The following is a 21,965-nucleotide window of genomic DNA, read 5'->3' on the forward strand; positions in this document are numbered from 1 at the left end:
CATATATGGCTGTTTTATCCTTTCTTTCATCTTTTTGATTTTTCAATATGAAGTGTGGTAGATAAATTAATCTTTAATCTCTTTCTGCATACAGAGGAGTATTACTCTTCTTCCTTGGCGGGGGAAAAAAGGCTTTAGTCATAAGGAAAGCAACAGCATTTTTCAACTACTTAGAACATGTGACTTGTCTCATTAAGATGTCTACACAGAAATAAATTGGTAGAATTTATAGCAACTTTTTTTTCTTTTTTGTGGATGTGGAAAGAATATATGGTTGTATTTACAAATTGCAGAAGAGGCTTCTGCAAACTTCCAGGCTTTTCTGTGTTCCTGTACTCAGGCAATTCCTTCTTCAACAAAACTTTACTTCAGTCCTTAATCAAAAGAATAATATATTTTAATAATGCAATCTATTATTCCTGAATTACAGTATTACTACGAGTCTACTAAAAAGCTAAACAATGTTGGTGTGCCCTGGGTTTATGTGTATATGTATCAGCAGAGTATTATGAATGAAAATTAATTTTAAAAGAAAGACAAAAAATTGCAACGGTAGCACTATAATAATGATATCAATAGCCAAAACCCAAAAGTTAGGTAAGTAAGTTTCACGCAGTCTCTTTTATTTTCACTTGTGCCATGCACATCTAGATAGTACTAGGTATGTACATATGTAAGTACATGATTAGGCTTATTGCACAAACCATGGAGTTTCCTGGATGTAGTTACATATTGCATGTGAGTTTACATGTATCTCTTATGTATTCCTACCTGGCCTACACACTTCAGAAAATTAAAGAAAACTAAGCATGTAAATATGAAACGGAATGCTTTCTAAAGCTGTCAGCTTTTATTTAATGGAACAACTATAAAAATAGTTTTAGAAAATGTCATTATGTCTTTGTTCACTATATAAAACCTTGTTAATGCTACGGTTGATTTTTTTTTTCCTGAGCAGTTTATCACTTCTGGTCTGTGATATCTCTGCTGTGATTGCTTATCACTATGTTTCTTTTCGTTGCAGTAGTAGAGCTTTGTTTATTAATCATTAACTAGTTTGGCTAGCAAGTTTTGTGATGTTTTGGATTTTTGTTTGTTTTGGTTTTTTTAAGATTGTTTTGTTTTGTGTATTGGAGGGATTTTTTTTGTTGTGTGCATTTTTTTGTTTCTTTGGGGTGGTTGTTTGTTTTTGAGGGGTTTTGTTTGTTGGATTTATTTTTGCTGTTCAGATGTTATGTAGTTACCATTACCTGAGCAGTTCAGTAACTTCTTGGAATCTGATAACTAGACTTTGCTGTCTGCAGTTGTCACTGTTGAAGTTTTGTCAGCTTTGCTAAGGTGACTCATGCCAGAAGAAAGAAAATTGAGAAGCTGGAGGTTACCGATACGTGTGCTGAACCAGTTACGTTTCTAATCATATTAACTGTGTTTGCATAATTGGTAATGACACATAGCAAAGAGAGATCTATTTTGCTTGAGGAGCAGCCCTGTGGAAATTCTGAAATGTTCAGAATGACATGGAAAATTCTGTTTTCAACATCATTATCATCAGGCAAGACTTTTACTGCTTTTGCTTCCTCCTCCCAAAATACATACCACGCAGTTTTCCTTGGAGCATTATAGAAATCATACTTAGGTGTGAATTTTAGGGGGAAAGATTATTTAATGCAAGATTATATTACATTTTACATTGAAAGTTCAAGCCAGAGATGTCTACCTAATGTTTAACAACTGCTGTTTTTCTTCATAACTGCTAAATGTCTTCTGGTGTTATTGGAAGCTGACAAGTTAGTCTTTGTGACAGTAGAAGGCCAAGTGCAAGGTCCCTGCCTGGGTCAGGGCAACTCCTGGTACTGATACCAGGCTGGGGAGTGAAGGGATTGAGAGCAGCCCTGCTGAGGAGGACTTGAGAGTACTTTTGGATTAAAAACTGGACATAAGCTGGCAGTCTGCACTTGCAGCCCAGAAAGCAAATTATTTCCTGGGCTGTATCAAAAGCAGCATGGCCAGCAGCGTGAGGGAGAGGATTCTGCCCCTCTGCTCTGCCCTGGTGAGAGAGACCCCACCTGGGATGCTGCATCCAGCTCTGGGACCCCTCAAACAGCAAAACATGAACCTGTTGGAGAGGGTCTGGAGGAGAGACACAATGGAGCAGCTGTCCTGTGAAGAAAGGTGTCCTGAGGTGACTTTGTGATGCTTGTATCCCAAATCATCTGTTTATGCTGGATATTGAGTTTTGCACCTTTAAGACTGGTTCCAAGAGTGAAGGGGGAGAAAAGAAGCGTTGAGTTTGTTATCAGAAACTGCACTTGCTCCCCTGCATCCTTCTCCTGGACTGTGTTGTCTGCAGCACGGACAGACAGTGGGACAGAGCTTTCCTTTGCTTTGTAGTTAGTTGTTCGCTAGCTGAAGCAGAGAAGTTCCCTGGAACCTCCCGTGTGGTTTTTGTTTTTCTTGGAACTGTTGTGGACTGAAGACCCAGAAAAACACTGGGAGCTCTCACCTGTAGCCCACGAGGGCCTGGGATGCTGCATTCTTACGCTGGAGGGACTGGTAAGAGACTGAGCAAGCCAAGCTACACCCCACAACAAGGACTTTCTGACCTTGCCATCTCTTCAGAACTGCAAGAGGTTTAATTGTTTGATATTACTTATTTTTTTATTCTTGTGAATGCTTTGCTTGTTAAATAAACAGTTTTTCCCACTTTTCTCCAAGGAAATCTTTTCCCAAACCAGTTGGGGGAGGGGCCACTTGAATCTGCTTTCTAGAGGGACCACATTCAGAAATTTCTTCCCAAATTTGCCCTAAACCAGGAAAAAGGCCAAAAGAGTTGGGGTTGCTCCACCAGAAGAAGAGAAGGCTCCAAGGAGATGCTGTTCCAACGTTTTGGTTTATAAAGGGAGGCCACAGGAAAGACTTTTTACTGGGGCCTGTTTTGACAGGACAAGGAACAAGAGTTTGTAACTGTTTCAGATAAGGCAAACACTTCTTCTGACCTAAAGTTTATTTGTGGTACTGCTAATATTCTTTAATTTAAGGGGCTTTGTTGAAGTTCCTCAAGAGAGATTTTCATTTAGTGGTTTCCTTAGATTTGTATTTTAAACTAGGTAAATTCTGAGCTCTGTTGGAGGATAATTGCAGCTAAAATATGGGAAGACACTGTAAATGGATTACTGGAGAGAAATAGGAGGGTCTCTCTGCTGAATGTTTGGGATCCTTCCTAGCCCAGGTGGCTTTATGGAGCAGTTGTGTTACAGTGTTGCAAAGAAAGGTTACTCTTGTAACTTTTCTATTCCATACTGACAAGGAAGACAAAGAGATTAAATTAATCCTCTAAAAGCAAGGTTTATAATTGTGCGTAAACTTACATCTGGAAATCAGTGTTTGTGCACAACCTTCAGTATAGTAACATTCTTTGACAATAACTTAGTGTGGTTTAGTATATATTACATAGTGACAACTGTGGCACTATACTATTAATTCTGTATAAAGCAGTTTTTCTGTGCAGGCTTCTGTGTTAGAGAAAAAATTAATTAAATTTCTTGGCAAATTTTCCTACTTACAACAGTTACCCAGTGGCTTGTGATTACCATTTTGACACACCTGAAGAACTTGCAGTAGACGTGATATGAAAGATTCCCTATGCTCTCTCTGCCTGGCTGAGTGCAGTGACTTTAAGGGATAAGGGAGGATGATAAGTCCCCGCCCAGTGCAGCAGAGGTGTATCTCTTCTGTGGCTGCCTTACCTTCCCAAATGCCCTTACATAATACTTAGGAGCCTCTGCACGTGAAACCAAATAGTAACAAGGATGATGGTTCATCTAGCTTGGTGCTGCCAAGGTTAAGTTGACCTATACCCTGCATCAAATCTGTTCCCATAAAGCAAAAAGAATGGATCATTGTCGCAGGAGACTCCCTTCTGAAGGGAATGGAAGGCTCAAAGAGAAGGACCTGCTTCTTGGGGAAGTTCTTGCTTCTCTGAGGCCTGGGTTAAAGATGTGGAAAGTTTCCTATCCTGGTATAGCCCTCAGACTAATATCCATTATTGATTTCTTTTTTTTGTTTTCAGGTAGGCATCAGTGAAGTTGCAACAAGAAGTATGAGGGCAATGAAAAGAAATTTCAGGGCTTTGGTTAAGAATCAGGAGCATAATAAGTGTGCTTCACTATCCTTCCAGTTGCAAGGACTGATGAGGAAATAATCAATTCCTGGCTCCAAGCCTAGTGTGACTGGCAAAATTTTGGGGGGTAAAATAATGGGTTGGTTTACATGACACCAGCCTTCTGGCGACAGACAGTGTACACCTATCTCAAAGGGAGAGAAAGATCTTTGCACAGGAGTTAGAAGAGCTCATTAGAAAAGCTTTAAACTAGACTTAAAGAGGGAAACTGATAAAACCAGGCTCACTAGAGATAAGCCTGGGGGCAGCACACCCTGTGTGAGGGATGGTGTGCTAGTGATGTCCTTTGATCTTCCATTTCAGTGAAGATAGGAGATGAAGATCCATGTGGCAGCAAAGACCGGTGGTTATCCATGTGTTAGAAACAACAGAAGCATCTGAGATTGGGCATACAGGAATTAGGACTTCTTCCCCAAAAGAGGTGGAGGTATAAATAGCCTGACTGAAGTGCTTCTGCTCCAGTGCATGCAGCACAGGCAGCAGGAGGAGCTGGAAGCCATTGTGCAGCAGTAAAATTATGATATAATTGCCATTACGGGAACATGGTCATTGTGTGATGACTCACAACTGGAGGGCTGCAGCGGATGGCTGTAAACTCTTCAGAAGGGATAGGCAAGGAAGGAGAGGCAGTGGAGTAGCACTGTGTTTTAGGAAGTGCTTGGATTGTCTAGAGCTTAATTATGGTGCCAATAGGGTTGTTTATGAGAGTCAGGGGTAAAGGCCAACAGTGCAGATATCCTGGTTGGGAGTCTCTTACATCTAGCCAGCTTGCAGAGGCAGACAAAATATTCTCTGAGCACCTGTGAGAAGTTTTACAATCACTAGCCTTTTGTTCTCCTGGGGAACTTCAGCTCACCAGATGTCTGCTGTAAATACAATGCAGCGGAGGGGAAACGTCTAGAGGAAACAGTTCCCAGAGTGTCTGGAAGAGAGCTTCCTGGCACAGCTAGAAAAGGTGACCTGGTGGACTTAGCATTCACAAACAGAGAAGCACTTGTGGGTGATGCGATGTCTGGAGGCTGTCTTGGGCAGAGTAATTGAGAAATTAGAGAGTTTTCAGTTCTTGGAGAAGTAAGGAGGGAGTCAGCAGAGCTGTTACCTTGGACTTCTGGAGGCCAGACCAGCATATTGAGGAGACTGGTTGAAAAACTTTTGGGAGGCATTCCTAAAAAGGGGAGAAGTCCAGGAAGGATAGACATTTTTGAAGAAGGAAATCCTAGAAGTGCAGAAGCGGGCTGTCCCCGTGTGCCTAGAGAAGAGCTGTTGGGGAAGAAGAGCAGCCTCACTGACCAGTGTTCTGGTTTGAAATCAGGAAAAATAGGAGAGTCTGTGGCCTCTGGAAGAAGGGGCCAGTAACTCAGGAGCACTGCAAGGATATTGTGAGATTATCCAGGGAGAAAATTAGAAGGGCCAATTAGAACTTAATCTGGCAACTGCTGTAAAAGTTGATAAAAAGTGTTTCTATTAATATGCCAGTAACAAAAATAAGGCCTAGGAGTATCCTTATCCTTTATTGGATGAGAGGGCAAACAAAGTGACAAAAGATGAGGAAAAAGGCTGAGGTACTTAGTGCCTTCTTTTCCTCTGTTTTTAATAATATGACCAGCTGTTCTCTGGGGACCCAGCCCCCTGAGCTGGAATAAAGAGACAAGGAGCAGAATGAAGGCCCTGTAATCTAAAGGGAGAGGGTCAGAGACCTTCTACACCACTGACACAGTTGTAAGTCTGTGAGGCTGGGTGAGATCCACCCAAGGGTACTGATGGCACTAGCAGAAGTGCTCACTGAACCACTTTCTGATATTTCCCAGCAATCCTGGTTAATGGTGGCAGTCCCAGGTGACTAGAGGTTAGCAAATGTGACACTCCTGTACAAGAAGGGTTGGAAGGAGGATCTGAGGAACTACAGGCCTGTCAGTCTGACCTCAGGGCCAGGTAGTGTCATGGAGCAGATCATCTTGAGAGCTATCACATGGCACATACAGGACAGCCAGGGGATTTGGCCCAGCTAGCATGGGTTTGTGAAAGCCAGGTGCTGCTATTCACTGCTTAGTGAATGACCAAAAGGTTGCGGAAGTTCTCTACCTAGACGTCAGTAAAGGTAAAAGATGTCAGCCTTTGACACTATTTCCCACAGCATTCTCTTGGAGAAACTGTTTCCACTGGCATACTCTTTTCTGGGTGAAAAAAAGCGTTGGATGTCCAGGCTCATAGAGCAATGGTGAATAGAGTTACAGGCAGTTGGTGGCTGGCCACTAGTGTTCCCTAAGGCTCAGTATTGCACTCTGTCCTATGAACAATGGATATGTTCATTGATGGTCTGGAAGGGGGGATCCAGTGCACCCTCTGATGACACCAAGCTGTGTGGGAGTGCTGATCTGCTGGAGGGTCGAAAGGCTCTGCAGCAGGATCTGGACAGGCTGGATTGATGGGCTGAGGCCAGTGGTATGAGATACAAGGCCGAGTGCTGCATCCTGCCCTTGGGTTACAACAGCCCTATGGAGCACTACAGGCTTGGGGTGAGTGGCTGGAAAGCTGCCTGCCAGAAAAGAACCTGGCGTTTTGGTCAATGTGATGTCAGCTAGGGGTAGCCTGTGATATAACTAAATGGAAAAGAGATAAAAATGGTTGAGCCTAATTGTGAAAATTCTTACACAGTTTAATTTTGTGGTAATTGTCTTAATTAAAATAATTACTTTTGTAAAATGTTCTATAGGGATGTTAGTGATCTCTCACTTCCCCTCTCCCATCCCCACCTTCCTTGAGGAAAGATACAGTTCTGGCGGTTTCAAAGCTTTTTCGGGGAAAACAAACTTAACATGTATAATGTTAATTATATATGTCCTAATGGCATACTTCTTGACTTGGTTATAGAGTCTATGATCAATTATGATTAAATAAGTTGGAAATTGATTCTCTGCCGCAAGTACTTCACCTGATGATCACTTTTCTTTGAATTTATCATAGAAAATAATTAGATTTTTCTAGTTTATAATTCTGCTTTTTAAACAAGCCCTGCTTGTTCTTATAGCAGGTATTTTAAGAGATGGTAGGAACATTGTGTCCTGTTTGTGTCTGGGTTTTGACCCTGACTCTAAATTGCCACAAATGAAATAACTTAGAGGAGGAAATTCTATTTGATATATTTATTAGTTTGAGTCCACTTAAGATTTCTGCTTCAGGGAAGTTCCATAGATGTTAGTTGCAATAAACAATGTCTCCTGCCTTTTTATTTTAAATGGATTTCTAAGAGGAATTTTTGATGACAAAATTACAAATGATATATTTGTATCAAAAATGTTGTGTAGAAACTCAAAACTGACTCAATTCTTTAGGATGCTCAGATAAAGCACTGATGATGATAATTTAAATATTTCCTATTACAAAACAGCCTTTGGAGAAATATCTGACAAATTATGAGAAAGGGTCATGATACATACTTGTCAGTATTTTTGCAAATAAATTACATCAAATACTGGTTATATTAAAATTTATTGTGGGCTTAAGAATAGGAGTTTTAGGACAGTTGTAGTTTATTAATGAACTCATCTCTCTACTAAGGGTTTGACTGTTACCGTTCTCCTGTGATATGCAGTTGTGTGTTTTTCTTTGTATTTCTATCAATTACTATGTGTATAAGATGTGCAAGGCTGGATGCACACATCAGCACTAATTTTTGACAGTAGCATTCTGTAAATGCTGTTGCATTAGAATTTTCCCCATAAGTATTTTTTTCCTTCTTAAGGAAAAAAAAAAAGATTTTTATTTCTTGCCTCTGTAAATTACTTGCAGAATTGTCATTTTTTTAACATTTTTTTATTTTTAAATCCAGGTGGCTCTAGAGTGTTTTAGATCTCTAAGCAGCTGAGGGACAAGCAAATATATTCATCTCCGTTTATCTCTGCTATGTTGTAAGTCTACAGAGGTGTAGAAATGTTGTGGCAGAGTAGAGCCCAGAAAATTTCCTGTTAATTTCTTGAATGAAAAATGGTGAATTTCATCAATGTGAAGAAACTGCAGAAATGTGTACCTACTAAACTATGAAGACCAATTAGTACAGTCCAGCTGTACTAATAATGCAGGTTATACTTTTTAGCATTGTAAGAACTTCATTCGCATACCCATAGGTTGGAGATTTTGATATTTTAAAGCTCAAATCTTGAGACCCAGCTGTATGGCAAACTTTATGATAGTGGAACACAATTCTTCAGCAATGATCTGGCACATTTATTCTTTAGAAATAGATCTACTGCAAAGTTGTACTAGCAAATAGTCTAGAGACCCAGGTCTATGAAGCATTGTGAGTTAAATATTCTAAGACAAAGCATTTGTTCTTTATGAAAGAATTCCTGATACTTGCATTCTCTGAAGGTTTGTATATGCAAGTACACAGCCTGCAGTACTGAGACATTACTAATAGCTCTGTAGCTTATTGCAATATAAGTATACAATGGCTCTTAATTTAGGCCCTTTTTCCAGACTTCTTGGGAGTCACTGACACAGATACTTTGTGTATTTAGTTCCCCATATTTAGAAGGATGTGTTGGAGAGAAATCTTTCATTGGAGCTATTTCAGTGAGTCACCAAGTGCAAACTGCCCATTAAAAAAAATACCAAAGAGGCTTTATTTGGTGACTTACTTGTGTGTTGAAGTACAAGTTCTTTGTAACATCCCATTTACCAACCTGTTAATTAGTTAAAATTAAACTGCGTGGAAGTCCTTTATCCTTTTCAGGACATGATAATTAGTATTCAGTAAAATTAAATGGTGCAGCTTTGCATTTATAATCTTAATTAAGTACCTGGATGAGGTGATGGAATGCACTGTCAGCAAGCTTGTTGATGACACCAGGTTGTGTGGGCTGGAGGGCAGGGCTGCTCCTCTGAGAGACCTCGACAGGCTGGAGAAATTGGCTGACAAGAACCTCATGGTTGGTGTTCAGCAGAATCTGAACATAGGAACAGAATAACTAACTGCACAGTAGTGTAGGCTGGGAACTGATGGCTAGAGAGCAACATCACAGCAAACAATGTCACTTCACTGGTGGACACTGAGTTGAATGTGAGTCAGCAAGGTACCTTTGAGCAAGACTGAAGCCAGTCGCTGAGAGAAGTGAGTATTTCTGTCAACTTGATTATGTGATGGCATCTAGAACAGTGTCTGGTTTGGTGCTTCTTGGTGTAGGAGAGGAGCTGATGTTCTGAAGCAGGCCTAGAGGAAGACTGTCAGGATAATTAGGGTACAGAAGCACATAATGTAAAAAGAGAAACTGGAAGAGCTGGGTGTCCTCTGTACAAAGAAGACTAGGGTGGTGGATCTTGTTTGAAGTTAATAGGAGCGTACAGAAAAGACAGAACCAGACTCTTCTTGGAGGAGCTGGGTGACAGGGCTAGAGACAACAGAAAAAGTTCAAACAAGGGATATTTCAATTAGACATTAGGAATAATTATTATCATTAGGATGGTCAGATATTGGGATAAATAGTCTGAAGAGGCTGTGGGATCTCCATACTTGGAGCTACTCTGATCTTAGTTGAGAATGGCATTGAGCAGCCTTTAAAGCTCTGAAGACTGCCTTGAGTAAAGGATAGAAGCTGTTGACCTCCAGACCTTCCTTCTAATGTAAATAAGTGCTTGCTCCATATCTCATGATATGGTTGCACAACTGTTTTCTCTCTGCATACAACTGATTCTGACCCAGCGGATGTGTTTGGCTCAGAGGGCTCTGGAGTTCTGTAGAACAGAAAAATATCTTAAATAAACTGTATTATATGGCTCAAATCCTGTTTTTTAACGACTTCTGCGTAGTCAAAGTTTTTAAGTGATCAGTTTAATGCTTTGAATTTTCACGTCTGTCATGAAATAGACTAATCCTTAATGATTTTTTTTTCCAGAATGTTGCATGTTAAGGGTTTTTTTTCTGTAATATGGCTTACTGTTAGAAGAAGTAGACCAATTGCTTGTGCATTCTTTCAGGCAATGAAATAAATTAATAATTGTAATTTGAATACTGGCCTATTCTAGTTTTTATTTGTTTTTGAGGTTGGGTATTTTTTGTGTGGTTGGTTTGTTTGGGATTTTTTCACCCCACAATTCATAAATTCAGACTTTCTCAATAAGCAAGCTGCCTGAAGTTTATAATTACTTACTTAATAAAGGAATAAAAAGTTAATTTCACTTGTCTGGAATAGGAGTTAGGCAGCATGTTCTAGTATAAAATACTTTGTTGTAATCTTTAATTAAAAAGATAATTTGGAGGGTTTAGTCTTTGTTACTCTGGATGTATTTGCAATGTAAAGTGTGCAAACCTAATAAAACAGTCACATAATTTTACTGTAAATGTGATGTAAGTTGCCTCATTTGGTCTTTATTTCATGGAAATACCTCTTAAATTCATTCAGAAATCTTGTTGATTTTTTGCTGTGTGTATTTTGCTTCATGTATATATGAATAGGAAATCAGTATGGAGAACCAGAGTTTTAAAATAAGTCCTCAAGAAGATGATTGGTTATTTTTTTATCCCAACCCCTTTTCTTTTAGCTGTTAGTATAGTTTTCTACTATAGGAATAGATGATGAAGATAATGAGTCACATTTCTCTTTAATTAGCCAGAAGCCTGAAAGGTATACTGAATTAATTTCAGTTTTGTTAGGTTGTGGTATTAAGGTAGCCATGAAGAGCTACTGATAATTATGTCCCTTGTTATTTTGGAAATATAGAAAGGTTCTCACATTTAGAATCTACTCATGAGCACAAGGGAAGAAATCCTGCACCCCAAAATCATGTGTTTTTTGGGAATAACTTCTGTATGAATAATACAGTTTCTAAGAAAACCAAAGAGTATTTTCTGAGAGTCTTCAGCATGTTTTAGCTTCTTCAAAGGAATGATGACATTCAGATCAAAGCAGACTGGGTTAGTGCTAAATGGAGGTGTTCAAAAAAGTGTTTCTGAAACATAAAACCTCAGTATGAACTTTGAACAGAAAAATATTCTTGAAACAGTCTACCCGTGGCTTACTGTGAAACTAAATCCTTTCACATTCCTTAAAGCCAGACAGTCCATCCTAATCATGCCTTTAGTTATTGTATACTTTATTTTCCCCAGTACTGCCTGAGCCTGCTTACTGTAACTGATGATTCCTGTTCTCTTTCTAAACTGCCCACCCAGCTGCTGTATCCAAACAGCTGAGGGCACACAAGAAATGTTCTGATGCAATAATTGTATGTTGTGGCCCAAATTCCCTACAGCTGAGGGATAACAAATCATTTTTATTTAAATGTGCTACATTCTATGAAATGAAAGTGGCTTTAAAATCTATCCACGCAGAATTGAAGATATGAGAGCAGTATTCAGTTTTTAAAATGAATTAAATGAGATATGAGGCTGCAAAATGCAAAGTTTTGGGCTTTTTAAAATACAGTTTGCCATTCTAATTGATTGGGAAATAAGATTTCCATGTCACTCAGACACTTGATTACATCCTGAAAAAATGAGCAAGCTTTTGCATAGGTGGATTATATGCCTTTTAGAGTAGGTGGTTCCATCATCCCTGTTTCCTGGAACATTCCAGCCTCATGCCTTTCTGTTGCAACACCAATAGGTTTTCACACAAACCACAGTTTGAAAAGGGAGTCTCTTGTATTTATTTTCTCTCTTTATAGAGGTATATTTTGATTACTGTATATTGTTAGTCATGGCTGGTTTTTAAGCTATTAGATGTTTGCTTCAGAGATACTTCTTACTTTATAACAAATACTCTTCCATTTCTCTCACTTCTTGTCAATTGCTTTTTTGCCTTCTATATTTTCTAGAGAGTAGTTTAGTGCAATTGGAACATCCTTCTTGCTGTGCAGGATGTTGTATGAGTACACAAAGTGATACCAGAGTAGATTTTTAAAGCTGTTCATGCCTGTTGAAATTTTCAGAAGACCTTAAAACTTAAATCCTCTAACGATTATCTCAACCCTACTGATAAAGTATTGTTTCTTCATATTAATTGAAAATCAGGTCCACAGATTGTTCTCCATTAAGTTTTTCTATTATGAAATATGGTGCAGTAGATTTAGTGTTATAGAGGGAAGGAAAGTGTTATTGTTAAACATCTCCGTTTAGATGTTCAAAGTGCAGGTGGAGAGGACCACATTAGATACATTTCTCACCCACTTCAAGACTGTGTTTGTTCAAAAAGCATTGTGCCAGTTTAGTAGGTGTTCTCACTGGAGTCCTGCTGTGCCCCTGCAGCTACACTAACTCTTTTTCACCAGTACTTGCTTTTTGACTGTCAGGGTAGGAGAGCTTGGATTTTTCCCTCTAGTAAATGCAAGCTCACCTTTGTCCTTTCACTTCTCATTTGAGAGGGATTTTGTGTTTCCACACAGATCTTACTTGCCTAGTGTCAGACACCTGAATAGCATCAGCTGCTGCTATTAACAATCATGTAGGGTGTTACTTAGTGAAATTAAAACTGGACTCAGACAGGGGTACCTGTTTTGTTGACATTTTTGTAAACGGTTGAGGTGAAGCCGCTATATCAGTTATTTGTTGTGAGTTTGCATCCTGATACGGTTTGATACTCCTTTGTATACTGTGCAGTGTGGGTTATTGCAAGCTTAGATGCAGTTTGCAGCAGCCAGTGCTACCTTTGATACTGTGATACCTGCTCTGTGTCTGCAGTCTCCCACTCCACCCAGTAACATCTTCTAGTCCATGCTCCATCCACTGTCCCTTTCTGAGTATATGGCCACTGTCAGAGTAATGGCTGATAAAATAATGCTGGACTACAAAAGAAAATTCATGAAAACTGTTTTGACTTTAGCTAATACAGTGCCTTGTGTCTAGCATGCAACCATGGGCTTTGCACAGTTTGCACATTAGTGATGTTTCTGTGTCTGTCTGCACTTTAGTGTGAATAAACACTGTTTTGTAAGTATTTCCACTCCATACAGTATGCTCTGGTACAAATACTCCTGCCTCCCTATCACTGATGCCATGCTCTGGCTGTTTGGATCATCAGCATCCAGGAAGAAAACCCAGAAGAGGGAATTGATCCGAGTTAGATCTATTCTACTTCTCTGTACAGTCACCAAAATAAGCCAAGCAGGGAAATTGTGGAAATATGGATTATCAGAAGCAAAAAGGGCCGTATCAGCTCTGGTATCAATTAAAACCACTTTAGAAACTACAGTGTAAGTTTCTCAAGCAACATTAGTGTCATAAAAGGATACCGGAGGCAGATTTGCAGCTTGCTAAGTCCATGCTTCATAGTAACTATAAAAATTACTTTATAAATTCTGAAGCTTTCAGGGAAGTCTGATAGAGGTCTCACACTCATCTGCTCAGGGAAGTGGGCCCTGGGGAGGAGAATAACCCAAGAAAAGAATAAGAAGTATAGCTGGAAAAGAAATGCGCTTTTTTGTGGCTTTTTTCTGGCAGAGAATGGGGGTAGGGAATGTTCTCTTGTGCCTTTTACTTTACAAGCAGGAAGAACTATTCTTAAATAAGTGCCTACGTGTTACATTGGCACTGGAGCAGGTTTTTCATAAGGTGGTCACCAAGGGATTCCTGAGCATCACAACTGTGCAAGCTGCTGAGGCTAATACAACTGGTTCCCTCAGCTTTCATCTCATCTGGCACTGCTTGTCTTTGCTCCCGCAAATCTCTGCAACTGGCAATGAAATTTTTCTTTTACCAAACTGTTTCCTTGGACCTTACCCCAGTGGATTTCTGTCTCATTTTCAGACAGACAAATATAAGTTTGTTAGTACCTAGTAAATGCTGGATTGATGATTGAACTTTTCCTAGGCATAGGACAGGCTTCACAAGAACTGCTTTATGAGTCACGGTAGAGGAGGCTGAATGGGCTTGTCAAGCTGAAAGAGAGACATGGTGACAGACAGCACTAAACCTGCTCTTCTACATCAGCAGGCTGGATTCCATAGTCTCAAGTGGCCATGCACCATCTTGGGCTGGATATCTGCTGTCACTGCCTTGCAGCCAGGTTTGGTAAACTTCAAAGTCTTTCCTTATGTGAGGAGGCATGCCTAGCTGTGGAGGCAACAGGAAGGAACACATGTCCCAGTCCCAGCAGCACCACCACAGCAGGGGAAGCCCATGTGCAGATGTCCTCTGTGACTTTGTGAGCGGCATTCGGAAACAGCACTGGCTGAGAACCTCCTGTGCAGTGTCATTGACACCTCCCGCGTCAGGAGGGTGACCTGGATCTTTCTGTTCTGCAGGACCTCCCTGTCTCATGTAGCAGCAAATAAGGGACACAGAGGTCCTAAAAGTCACCTTACCTAACCAGAAGTACCAGATCCATGGGAGAGGTAGCTGTGCTTCAGCACTGTCAGTCATTCTTTTCTTACAACTGGGAACAATGAAGCAGATGTAGAAGGAACAGAGGCAGTGATGAGCATAAACCGTGTGGATCTACATTATGTATGTTGATAGTAGATGGTGTGAGCAAGCAGCATTAGAAACAAAAGGAATGTAAGTCCAGTATATGCTGCTTTTCAGATGCTTGCTTGCTGGCACAGTAACCATCTGTAGAAAAAAGTGAGGCAGCAGTTTTCCATAAAAAAACCTCAACAGAAACATCCTACTGAAATCTGGGCAATACACAAGGGTCAATGCATGGACAAGGCATCAGAGGATCTTGTGTACTGGGTACCAAGCCAAAGGCTTTTGCTCAGGAGGGGAGCATTACCAAATGACTATTAGCAGTCTGAGATTGAGCAGGTTTCAATCTGGTACCACAGGTGATCTGGTTCTGTTACAGTCCAGCACAACTGTCAGTTACAATCTAAATCTTTTTATACTGATTCCCTTTTTTTAGACTGCAGTGTTCTGGTTCAAAGTATAAAAAGTAAAATATTTTCTGACTGTATAAATAGTGTTGAATGCTGAAATCTGTTTCTGAATAGAGAAATTTTCTTCATATTGGGAAGGCTGGTGACATTTTTCAGGTATGCTTCAACTATGCAAGGGTTTTCTGTGAGGTGTCTCCTTGTTCTTTCCCAGGAAACATGAAGAGCAGTAAAGAGAGTGACAGGCTTTACAGACTACAGGAGAACATGGGAACAAGAAAATTGGTGGAAGAGAGGCAATTCTGGGAGGAAATTTCCTTTTATTTGTTGTTGCAACGAAGTAGAGGAGTAAAAAGAAGCAAGGTCTGCATATGTGAACATTGCCAGAGTAAGAGAAAAGGCTCATAAGACTGCCTATGCTCTCTTCTCTTCTTCATAGCATCTATCTGCAGTCTTTCCTTGATAATTAATTCAGCATTTCTCAGAGAAAGAGGTCTTTCATGAGAAAATGGGGAGGGAAGTCTGAAATAGTTCAACATTCTTAAATGACAGAATATCACTATTCTATCTCAACGTACAAAATATTTTGGATGTGCTTTATAGGTTTCCTGCATTCTGGCTGCATCTACCATGTTAAAAGGAGATTAGCAGGCACCATCCCTTTATGAAGTATCGTTTGCCAAAGTACTTGGTGATGAAAGCCAGGGTCTGATTTTGTAGGTCTAATCTCAGAACTGACAATCTGTGTTCAATCTTGTGGAGAAGCTGTGAAAATTCTGTTTTGGGTTATTTTTTCAGTGCAAATATGATTTTCTTTAGAACTCTGTTAATTAAAACTGTGCAACCCCCCTGCATTTTGTCATATTTAACCTCTCTCTTAAGAACTAACTTTTTGACTGATTACTGAAAGTGAGTTAAGATGATGCAATTTTTAAAACATTCCAAGACAGGATTGTTGGAGAGTAGATGCCCTAAGCAAGATGCTGTTCCTGGAATATTAGTAGAAATTATGTAATATGATGTAATAATTAGCAGATGTCAATAAATGTGATGTCCTGAGGCTCAGTCAATGGAATACCATAATGAAAAGTCTGATCTCACAAACTTACTTAAATTCCTTGCAGAAGTTGGCAAAATACATTTGTTATAATCTGGTTGAATTTTCAAATGCCGTATCCCATGGTCCCTTACTTAGAAGTCTTAAAGAATCCAAACAGCTTTGGGAAAGAGTGAGGGTCCATTGCATGCAGAAATCACAGGTTTAAAGATGGTTATGGATATGGATGGAAATAAAGAGTTTCCACAGTGGTTGAAAGTTACTGATAGAGTCAGATAGATGAGTGCTAGGACTTCTGCTCTTGAATGTGAGGATAAATAATACAGAAAAGATGGTAATTAGTGATATTACAAACAGTTCCCACTGTAAAAGGATTTTACGAGACACAGTGATGGATATAAAATTCAATATAGCTAAAGCTGAAAGATTGACATGGTTGAAGGGAAAAAAGTGTCCTATATTTATATAGAATATTATTCTCTTAATTATTGCAGTTCATAAACAAGATCTCAAAGTTATATTAAAAACTCTGAAGAAAATTAGCTTAGTCCTTAGCACCACTCCAAAAAGTAAATGAAGTGTCGAAATAGAGGCCATGACGTGGATCCATCCATTCATTTTGCATGTTCTAAATTAAAAAGGTGTTAGTGGTATTGGAAATAGATCAGAAAATGCAGAAATAATCCTAAAAACAGCACTTCTTCAGAATTAAGGCTAGTCAATCTGTAAAAGAGCAGAAGATTGTTATGACATAAGGGTGATCACTTATAGAAGGTGATGTGATAGAAATCTCTAAAATCACAAGTGGAATGGAGAGAGCAAATATGAAAAGTTTCTTTGCTGTCTGCCTCTCAGTTCTTGTAGACAGTTAAAATGAAATTTAACAAATTGACAGTTAAAACCAGATATTTCTTCACAATGAATAATTAAGCTGTGAGATTTCAGGATGCTCTGTCTGTTAAAACTTCCCATGGATTTGGAGAGGTTTTGAACAACATAGTGGAAGAAAAATGCAGTACAGTTTATTAATATAAAACTAGCATATCTACCTCAAAAATTCATCAAGTGGCAAATTGCTGGAGACTGGGAGAGCGTTGTGTAGAAGTATCCATCTGTTCTTGCCCAGTTTTTGTACTTTTCATTGGTACACTTTGCTATTAACTCTTGACAAGGAATGAGATAAGACAAAGAATTATCTGATCCAGTATAGCCATTATTATGTTTGTAATACTTGAAAACAAAATGGGAAATAAAAATGTATATATTGGTAGCAATGAACTTTTAAAAGAACTGGAGTTATATATTGTCTGATTTTTTATTTGTGAAGTCTAAAACAAATAGAAATTTGGCTGCAAACCAGATATGAAGCTGTTTAATGAAAGCCTGCAATGTTGACATATAGACAGTAGAAGTGGTAAATGACATAATTAGATTATCTGGTGATCATTAATAACATTTGAGTATATATATAATGAAAATAATTTTCAGCTTGCCTTAGCTAATGTCTTGAAACAGAATTGCTGTTAGGGATCAAATTCTTTCAAAGTAGGAATAAACTAGTTTTTTCCCAATTTGGAGTCTTAGATATTTATTCCTAAGCAAAATTCAGATTTATTTTTGGGGATTAACACTTTTTTTTTACAAGTCAGTCTGAAATAACTTCCAAAACAGCAGAGGATTCTTACCAGTCTTTGTCAGACCTAATTTTTAATTTATGCTACAACCCTTCCAAATCTACAGAGCTGAAAAAAAACCGTAGGTTTTTCTTTTTTAATTTTGTAAAGGCTTGTTTCATATTTTTGTAATTTCTCTCTTTTAAGTTGTGTGATGGAGCTATAAAAGGTTAAAAGTTTTACTTTCGTAGGCTGTTTTAGAAGCCAGGTAGTTTTTCAGATTCCCAAACTGAAAATCAATTGAACCCAGAATCTCAAGAACACATTGGCTCCAAGAATCTATTACAGCTTTTTAAGTATTGGACATGTGGGTGCAAACAAGAAGACTCATGAGTAAATATAAGTGTTGAATGAAGAATTCTGATTTCAGGACAAGATCAATCACTAAATTGCTGGACTAAAGAAATTTCTTCCCTTAGCAGATTATTCATTGTCTGGTTAAGCTTTTTGCAGCTCTTTTTGTAGTAAGTAGGACTGTCTGCTGTTGGGAAATATAATGGATTCTATCAATTTCTAAGTTTGCAGTCAAGGAAAACATCTTCTGGCATGCAGAAGAAGCTAAATAAAACACAAATGCAACTCCTGTAGGTCTTTTAACATATTTTAAACGCATTTTACTGTTTCCACAGAATTCCTCTGGAGAGGATATCTGAGATTGTGCCAGAAATTCAGCACCATCCTGATCCTTTCAAATTAATTCAATCTTCATTTTCTTAAGTGCAGGGATAGGAGTCCTTACTGCCACTAAGGATTCTTTATTTCTCTGTACCTAAAAACTTGCTCAGTTTCTTCTCTGGAAAATCATGGACTATTTCACAAATCTGGGCACTAGTTTTTATCTAGAATGTGCCGGATAACGTCCTTTTGCTGTATCAAGTAGCCATTTACCTAGGTCAAACATTGCTTTGACATAATAGTTTTGGATCATCAAGTTTGGCAGAGATTATATCTTGCCTCAGATACCTTTGAACAGCCTTCTTGTCTGCCTGCCTTTAGCTTTTAGCATAACTACAGGACGATGTCCAAAGAGATTAATCCACTCTTATGAAAATTACTGTTAAAGTTGAAAATTGTTAAAATACTTTGAAAGATAAATAATTTGATTGTATAGGCTGATCAGGTGAAGCATGATGTAGTTTGTGTGCTAAACCAGCAAACAAAACTATTCCTAGGTTTCTACTACTGTATTGCAATAATTTAAGATGCAAACTGGTTAGCCTTAGTCAGTACAAATGCCACTGGATTTGTTGGAGCACAGATGCTCTTTTATTGTTATGACACATTTCTGCATGAACAGAGAGTTTTTTGTTTTCAGGCATAATAAGAAATTGAAACAGTGGATGCAATAGTGAAATGTTCCAGCAGACACAAGATGTAAGAATCTGGTGACCTGGATGTCATGGTTCAGAATATAAAGAATGGGGTTTATATCAAAGTTTTGCTATTTAAGAAAGACTGTAAGAGACAAATGTAACAAGACGTCTAAAAGAATAATTAAAAAAAAATAATGTCTGTGATTTTGCAATATTCTTTGGGCATGTGAGCTGAAGTTTATGCCAGGCAGAAGTGAGCAGAAAACTCCCCAGTTGATGCTCCCAAACTTCACAACAATATTACATGTGAAAAAAACAGAGAAAAAGTAGAATTTAAAATTCTTTTATTTCTGTCATAGAACATATGCTTTCTTCACTTATGGCTTAGATTTTTTAAAAAAATACTTATTTTAAAGCACATTATAACATTTGTTTTTCCTTAAGCTTGGATGTCAGCATGGGTAGTAATATTAATTGTTAGTTTATATTTCTCTTTGTTTCTGAAGGAAACTTCATTGTCCTGACTAGAGGGAGCATTTATTGATAATCCGCTTAGGTACATACTAATTTAGAAAGATTCAGCAGGAAAAAAATAATCATAAGAGACTTATGCAGCCTCAGCCATTTCCTAGAAATAAAAAAATACCAGAATAAAGAATGTTTGGCCAGGATAATCGCAATTCACCTACTTGTGTAGACCCGTTATTAATATGTCCTTTAGTTAAAATAAAAACCTACTAGTTTTGCCTTATTTGTCTCTCATGATAATGGCCCATGGATGGGGAAAGCTGTGTAGAGTCCTTTCTCCTACCAACCTACTGCTGTTTTCCCTTGTTTCCTACATTTTTCTTGCTCCTGGCAGTTCAACCAGGCTTGTTACTTCTGCTGCTCTTTTTCCACTGTCTTATCTGGTTGCCAGCAGGAATAGTGAGAGCATACGAGAAATGGCATGAGTGCTGTTGCTGTCTTCTCTGTCTGGCTTCAGCATGACCCCTGGATATGATCACAGGGGAAGTTCCACTCACCATCAGACACCGTGTCTGTACAGTTATTTATGATCCCAGCGTCTGTACTGTTACTTCTGGTGAAAGCTTTGTGGAAATAGTTGAAGAACTCTATTAAAATGGTAAAGATTTTACTACTTGGGTAAAGCTAGGTATTTTTTTTTCAAACTGGTTCTTGAAAATTTTTCTAATATTAGGCCTGTGTAATGTTCTGTTTCATGTAATTCTGATGCCAAATGGGTCAGATTTTGCAGAATAAGTGTCTCTGGTACCTTGCATTTCTTCTTCTTCCTTTCCTTACCTTACATGGGAAAGGTCAGTAACAGTCAGTTTTACAAAGAACAGCAGTCATTTGTATTGTAATAGTGTCTGCATCAGTCCCTAGGTATGCTGGTTATGTTAGTAGGAGAACTGATAAAAGAAGTAATAGAACTGCATGACCAGCAGGTCATTCTTCTCAACTCTGCTCTTGTGAGTTGTCACTTGGAGCACTGTGTCCCACTCTGAGGTCCCCAGAATTACCCTGTTGGAGTGAGTCCAGAGGACTTTCACAAAAATGGTCAGAGGCCTGAAATACTTCTCCTATGTTAAAAGGGTTGGATTTGTTCAGCCCAGAGTAGAGAAGGCTCTGGGGAGACTTGGGGATGCCTTGTTGCAGCATTTCAATCATTAAAGAGGGTTCTGTGAAAAAGATAGAGGCTTTTTACCAAGGCCAGTTTTGGTAAGGCAAGAGGCATTGACTTTAAACAGAAAGAAATAGATGTGGATTGGATATAAGGAAGAAATATTTTATGATGAGGGTGGCAAGGCACTGAAACAGGTTCTCCAAAGTTGTGGATGCCCCATGATTGGAAGTGTTCGAGCTCGGGCTGGACAGGACTTTGAGCAGCCTGCTCTACTGAAAGATGTCCCTGCATATGACAGAAAGGTTATTTTGATCTTTAAAGATCCTTTCCAGTACAAACCCTTCTGTGATTCAAGCTCAGATAATATTGTATTTCTTTAAAATCTTTATTCTCTTTCTGGTTTATTTGGCTTGATACTCATCTTGAAGCCAAAAATAGTTATACAACAAGGTTGTGTTTCATTGTAATTACACTGGTGTCAAGAATAGTCTTCCGAAATGCAGACTGTATATGACATACTATAATTAAATTTTGTTATCCATGGCCTTTATGTAAATTGTTAAACTGTTTGTATGCAGTGAAAAAAACAGCCAAATATTTCAGCAGAGGTGTTCTGGCAAAAGTTAAAAATACTTCTTCAAGTTTTGTGTTTATTTAAATTCATTTTAGATTAGATCCATTATATCTTTCACCATTTCCCTGCCAAAGTCAGAATTTTGCTGGTGGGTATATTAAACATTTTATCAGAAGTTCAGCAGTTGCAGTTCTCCTAGTTTTCTGGTGTACATAAGATGCAGGTGATGATCCTTGTCACTGTAGTTACCTGAATGGTTCATTCTTAGTTAGCAATGATGACTCTTGAGATTGTGGGGAGTCAGCACCATGATAAGCAGGGTGCTTGGACTAAAAAGAGTTATATACTTTCTGAAGTTATCTCTCAGAAATGTTGTAAAATGCTTAAATACTGTGGAAAAAATACATACTTTGTTACAGGAATCCATCTCATTTTAGGCACACAATGATCTCCCAGATTCTCAGTTTAGACCTTAAATGAATGTGTTGCTTTGAAGGAATGCTGACTAGTTAAATTACCTCTTTGTGAAAAGGAAATTGATTTGTTCATTCATCTGAAAAAAAATCAAGATCTCTTTGAAAGATCAGTGGGGTCACATTGTCTTTTAGCTTTACACGGAACAAAACCAGCACGTAAGAATGCCTCCAGGAAACAATAAAAGTATGTGCGTGTTTCTTTCTGGTCCGTTTCATTTGTGAACAATGCTTGTCAACTGTCTCAGACAGCTGAATGTGC

The 21,965-nt window shown here is 38.6% G+C and overlaps 1 protein-coding gene across 4 annotated transcripts in view; it reads left to right on the forward strand.

Annotated features, from left to right (window-relative positions):
* Positions 1-21,965, forward strand: part of ANKIB1 (ankyrin repeat and IBR domain containing 1) — an 88,368-nt gene that overhangs the window by 1,597 nt on the left and 64,806 nt on the right. Inside the window, exon 1 of one of the 4 annotated variants that reach the window (XM_058833769.1) lies at positions 15,236-15,371. The exons of the other annotated variants lie outside the window; for them this stretch is intronic. The gene's annotated coding sequence lies outside the window, so the exon portion shown is untranslated. Of the gene's footprint in view, positions 1-15,235; positions 15,372-21,965 lie in introns of those variants that run through there. 4 annotated transcript variants of the gene reach the window in all.

The sequence above is a fragment of the Poecile atricapillus genome, chromosome 2, assembly GCF_030490865.1.
Source record: "Poecile atricapillus isolate bPoeAtr1 chromosome 2, bPoeAtr1.hap1, whole genome shotgun sequence".
Lineage (NCBI taxonomy): Eukaryota > Metazoa > Chordata > Aves > Passeriformes > Paridae > Poecile > Poecile atricapillus.